The sequence below is a fragment of the Phalaenopsis equestris genome, unplaced genomic scaffold (genome assembly GCF_001263595.1).
Source record: "Phalaenopsis equestris unplaced genomic scaffold, ASM126359v1 Scaffold000002, whole genome shotgun sequence".
Taxonomy (NCBI): domain Eukaryota; kingdom Viridiplantae; phylum Streptophyta; class Magnoliopsida; order Asparagales; family Orchidaceae; genus Phalaenopsis; species Phalaenopsis equestris.
Genome location: NW_018164444.1, coordinates 48863695 through 48870275, shown reverse-complemented (window position 1 = coordinate 48870275; position 6581 = coordinate 48863695). Strand labels below are relative to the sequence as shown.

General features: G+C 34.9%; 1 pseudogene; it reads left to right on the top strand.

Annotated features, from left to right (window-relative positions):
* The first annotated feature begins 1911 nt into the window (after positions 1 to 1911).
* Positions 1912 to 6581, top strand: part of LOC110038106 — a 21280-nt pseudogene continuing 16610 nt past the window's right edge.

Genomic DNA, 6581 nt, shown 5'->3' with positions numbered 1-6581 from the left:
GATATATTTAACACATAAATTCTTAGGCAAGTATTTTTCACCCTCTAAGTCTATCAAACTTAAAAATGACATTACATCTTTTACCTAACTATAAGAGGAATTTATCTATAAAGTAGGAGAAATATTTAAGGATTTGCTTAGAAAGTGCTCACACCATTCCCCACTCGATTGTTAAGTATGCAAACTTTATATAACGAGTTAATTAGATATTTAAAGTCTATCATAGATGATGCAGTATTGATTCATTAATGTTAAAAGCCTTCTAAGAAAACTTATAAGCTGATGGAAAAAATAACAACTAATAACATCAAGTGACCTTATAAAAAGAGTGAAGTTCAAAAGATAGGTAATACCATGATACAACTGTCTTAGCTGTCCTAACTTCACAAGTAGAAATAATCTCGAAATAAGTAGATCATTTAAGCATGAATCAAATATCAAAACCACTTATAAGTGAGCAGATTTCTTATGGAACTAACCCAATAACCTATACTCTAACGCCTACATCTCTGGTTGGATAGATCATCTAAATTTTAAGTGGAATAATCAATAAAATATATATCAAACTAACTTGGTTAATAAATAATTAATCTATTAATAGTTTACGTTACGAGCAAATTGGATTCATTTTCATTGTATTTCTTACATGTTAATTGCAACTTGCATGAGCCCATACAGAATCAGGTTAATAAATGCTTGTCAATGATTGAACATGCTACAGTCACAAGGTGTGTTTGATTGTATATTGGGACGATATTAAAATTTTCATATGTATAAATTTCCCTTATATGCATGCTAGACTTTTTTTTCCATAAATTGTGCTTAAAACACCCATTTTCTTTCTGTTAGTCAACCTATCATACATTAAATTTAGTCCTTTCATAATATTTTCCTAGCAAGCTAGAAAATAGTCTCACATTCCAATGGAGTAAGGAATATGTATCATTTTTTATCGTCAATTTTTGTGGCATGCACTCTTTTTATGATATTGTGGGTCAAATTTGGGCATTTTTCTTTTAATTAAGAAGAGATTGTGAGTTAATAATTTTTTTAATATGCGAGAAAAATATTTACGAAGCATCACTGCCTATGTCTTTATATAGATCCCTTAGAAAGAATCAAAAACCCCCCATATCTGACTTCCTTTTTTTACGTTGAAAACAACATCTCATATAACACTCATAGTTTTCATTTCTTGTGTACCCTATTGAAATATAACTCACTAGCACACCTTCGATAATCTAGACTCATCCAACATTCATAAGTTTGATTCCCATCATATCTTCCATGTCCAACTCATCAAGTTGTAATTAGTTGCAACATGGGTCCTTTTTTTCATGGTCTTGAACATTCACCACTATAGAGTTTGGTTCCATATGCATGTTAAATGTACTGCTCATTGAGTTATAATATTATAGATTTCCTTGATGATATGAGAGAGCCCAGAGTTTTTTTATTATAAATTCTAACATCATTTTTGTTATCCTTGTTTTTATAAGTAGCTCAATTACTTATTCTTCTTTTTATGATGTTATATGACTCATCTTCCATTTATTTGTCCTTTTGTTAGCCTGACACCCTTCGGCAATTTATGGGCCTGCACTTTGGAAGAGGATTTCTTTGTTGAGGAGATGGAGCCTACTACATCCAAACTCGCTCCTGTGCCCGAGCATGGCAAAATCACACCGTAGCTACGCCGGGCGTCATGACTATGCCATAGTTGGGTGATGATGTGGGCTAAAAAAAAATTCCAAACAAGGCAAACATTCTTTATGAAAGTGATAACGTTTTAAATTTGATTGATCAATTCTTTTTTGGGTAAAATGTTTTCATAATGAATTCTTCGGGCATGTCACGCCATTCCGCCACCTAAGAGCATTGCATATTATATAATAGCAGCATCGTCCCCCAGGCTCCATGCACCCGCCACCTGTCGTCCATGCTAATTTCCCAAATCCCGCGCGCTTTCGCTCAACTCTTCCTCCTCTCATCTCTTGCCGGTCAGCAAACAAAATCTCTACTTACAAGATCTCGTTCTCATTCACCCTAGCGCTTGTTAGTTTTCGATTCTCATTTTGCCAAGCTAGTCGAGTTCTGCTGCTGCTTGGGTTCGGTGTTTGGAGAAGAAGGGCTTTGTTTTTTTCTTGTTTGGTTTGTGGATGGCAGCACAGCACAAATGCTGCGAGCCCGACTTCTTTATTAACGTTGCGGTCATCGTGCTGCTGGTGCTCTTTGCGGGGCTTATGTCCGGGCTAACCCTCGGGCTGATGTCACTAAGCCTGGTCGATCTGGAGGTTTTAATAAAATCAGGCACACCGAAAGATCGGAAGCATGCTGGTAATACATGAATTTCTTTCTAGCTTTCTTTCTTCCGTATGTAGTTATTGCTAATGGATTTGTTCCGTGACAGCAAAAATTTTACTTGCGGGCATTTTGTCCTGTTCGCGGTGGATTCAAGATTTTAGGGTCTGTTTTCGCTGTTTTATGTCTCTGTTTTTCTTACTTGACTGTGGTTTTTGTTTGTTTTTAGAGATTTTTGTGGTTAAAGTCCATTTTTTTCACTTTCAGAGCGTGATAGTAAAAATAAAATGCTGTTTATTATTTTAAAATAGAATGCCCATTGCATCTTATTTTATTTTTGTTTAAATGATGGTTCAATATCTATTTTCACAAATAGCTGCATCCGTCTCCAATATACCTTGTAGAGGGGAAAAAATATTACCTCAGGAGTACTGATGCATCAGTACTCCAATGAGGGGGTGCGAGGGAGGGGACTTGACAAACGATATGGTTTATACCTAAATATAGTGGCGGCATTAATTACTTTAGCAGCTTTAGGCTGTTTGTCTGCAAGTAGGATTTAGCGGTAGTAGATATATCCATGAAACTCCCGCATTCTAATGTTTGACTAGATTTAGTAAATTCAAAAGGCTCTATAAATTCAATGGCATTGGGTTACTAAATCTCGGACTTTAAATTGTCATTTTTGTTGCTTTAAGGGGTTGTATGGTAAGTTGGTAACAGATTTAATTTAAATCCTACTCAAGGGACTTTAACAAATTTAAGTTGATTTTACCTAAATCTTGTCGAAAAAATGACAGTTTTAAATTTAGGATTTCGTAAATCCTATTTTTTCCCTAAAAAATTCAAATTTTATCTTAAATCCCAAATTTACTAAGGCAGTCGCAGCTTGATGATAAAATGCTGTGTAGAAGCTGATGCGGAAAACTGACTGTCTATTTGTTTTTTGCACTTTGAAAACAGATGTATTGTAGTTGTTTCTGGACAAATGATCATTTTGCCCCTGTATTGGAATGTTGTTTGCAATAGAACGATCATACCAATACATTTTGTACTTTAAAAGTAAAAATTCAATTTGAAATATTACATAATAAATATGACACCTCACTTAACAGTGAGTAACATGATTACTAAAATTAAGAAAAAATAATATTAAAATGATAATTAATATTATTATAATATTATTTTTAAAATGCAGACGAGTATGTCATGTGCTAAGTCGTTCTTCAGGGATACTCTCTATATTCGATTTATTCGGACGATAAATCTTTTAGCCTATCTGTCCACCGAAAATAGTCATAGTTTTCCGTGATTATCCGTGGGCACATATAAAACTGTCTTCTATAGCTATGTGGCTGACGCGAAATTAACATGATACTTTGAAGCCCATAGTAACAGAGCAATCCTAGGGAGGTACCAGAATTCCTCGAGCTTATCTTTCCTGAATGTTAAAAAAAACCCAATTTGACATGATACAAGTAAAAATTGATATCATAAGTAATTAATTATAATTTTAGACGGCTGTGAAGTCTCAGAGAACTCAGTATATAAACTAATGAATCTGTCACTACAAGAAAATAACAGACTTTATAAAAAAAAAGTTTTTGGTTGCCTTTAACCCACATAATATCGATATTGTGTCATATATGCACATCACAAAAAAATGTCATCCAAAATAACTTCAAAAGTTGTATGTCACCTCCCAAAAGAGCCCTTAAAAGAGGCGGGCAGCACAGGACTTAAATACTTCTTTTTGGCCCTACACCTAGCCGATGTGGGACTATTTGTCCGTGACATTCTTCTCCACCCAATCACGTGACGCTCTCGTCACAGATCGGCTCCACAAAGGGTCCCACTGGACCATGAAGAATCCACACACCTGACAGGCAGTAATCTGCTACACTTGTCACCTTCCAAAAGAGCCCTTGTGGGTGGTGGGCAGCCCAGGACTTAAATAATGTTTTTCGGTCCTACACCTAGCTGATGTGGGACTATTTGTCCGTGACATGTAGCTCTAAAAAAAAGATAGGAACTTTGTTGTCTTCATTAAAATTTCACATGCAACACCAACTAATAATGACATACATATTTTTCAGGAGAACTCATAAAGTTAAACATCTCATCACATACCTCTAAACACATAAAAAAATGAATAAATAAAGAAGACACTTACAAATTTTGTAAAAAAAAAACATCAAATATCAAATACATAAGGAATGAAAATAACATATTTTGTATAAAATATTGATACAATAAACAGTGAATCTCTTCAACAACCATTACAATTAACAACCATTACAATTAATAATTATGATAAAAACTCTAATCACAATCTACCTATCGCATATGTAATTCATTTCTTAAATTCTATCATCACGTCTGCGCCTTCTCCATCTTTAGTGCAGCTCTCGGAAACATTATTTTCGGCTTGTGATAAAGACTGGCCTACATGACACTCATATGCCTCGGCAGTGACTTGTTCGTGATCCTCGTTCGTTTTACGGAAGTCGATTTTATTGTGGGAAGGATGCTCTGAATATACATGTGGAGAGTCGTTGTGCAATTACAATCTGCACTTGTTTGACAAATGGATAAGATAACGTATCGCGAGGTATAACTCATTTTAACTTTGTGAAATAACCAGAGATCGATTCAAATTAACTTTGCGAAATAGCCACAAAGTGAGAAAGCTTAAGATCGATTCAAATTCTTACAAAACCCTATATACCTTAAAAGAGAAAGCTATTCCATCGAAAATGAGCATATGTATTACATACAATGCATAATAACCAGAGATCGAAGGAAAAAAAGAGAGGAGAAAGACATGTTGTTACCGAAGAGAGGCGCGAGAAAGAAACGAGAGAGATACCTAAGCAGGTGATCGAGAGAGTTGGCTAGGGCAGAAGAAACACGAGGCAGGGAGCCATTGGGTCGAGAGAGGTAGAAGAAATGTGAGAGAGAGAGCCACGGGGTCAAGAGAGGCAGAATAAACACGAGAGAGAGCCATGGGGGCAGCGGGGTAATATGTACATAAAGAAACGTGGGTCGCGTGATCGGCCGCATTTTAAGATAGATTATTTCGGAAAGCCACCACACCATTATTTTCAAACATACTCAGACGAGTTTTCAAAACACAACAATAACAACAACAACAACAACAACATCAAAACACACCGCACCAAAAAAGCTGCCCCAAATAGTCCTAAATCCTGTTGTTGGCAAGATTTAGTAATTTAGAATTTACAATTTTATTTTGAAAGCTAAAATCGTTATCATGCATTAATGTGTTTCCGTACAATCCCTTAGGTTCCGTTTGGAATAGTTTTCTCTTAAATTTTTCTTGGACAATGCCACAATTTTATTTGGTTATAGTTTTTTTTTTTTTAAAGGTGAAGGGAAATAGCTTTTATAATCATATTTTAATTAAAATGTGATAGCTAAAAAATGTTCTTGTGGATTTTTTCATGTCATGAGGACATTTTTTTCATAAGGAAAAAGTTATACAATAGTTCAGAATAATAGTCTTGCATCAACTTTCACTGATAGTTGTAGCCTCTCTATACAGACGCTTAATGTTATACAGAGCTTACAGAAGTTTATTGGTTCCATCATTTTGTCTGATGATATCTATTTGAATCACCAAATCGGAAAACGTATTGGTTTAAGTTATGAAAATCTAATTGCTTAGCTTCATCTTTGATTGACGTAGATGGAAGTTAGATCCGATTAGGGAAATTCCTGTTCTGTGTTGAAGCTATTGTTTGGATGAAACCTAAATGCTTGATCTTCAAGGTCAACAGGTTATCAACATTTAGCATGTTTGCGGTTGTTGGCCATTATTTAAATCATACCTACTTGATTTAGTTTCAGCATAGGACATAGTTTTCCTCTGTGGCTAGGTAGGTACTGAAGTTTAACTATCCTTTTTTTTATTACATGAAATTAAGTTAAAATCTTTCAAACATTCATATGAAAACAGGGGGATTCTTCTTTATCATTTCCTCAATTATTGTTTTCCAGAGCAGTCAATTTCTTCCAAATTTATCTTTTGATTGGTGATGGTTATTATTTTTGTCCCTATAACTAGCATAATTGGGTGCTTTATACTTTGCCGCAGAAAGGATAATGCCTGTCGTGAAAAAACAGCACTTGTTATTGTGCACTCTTCTCATTTCCAATGCTGCAGCCATGGAGGTAAGGTTTTTCTGCAATAGTTTTATCATCATTTTATATATTATTTGGTAGTTCATATTGAATGTTTGCTTTTCTTTCCTGCATCA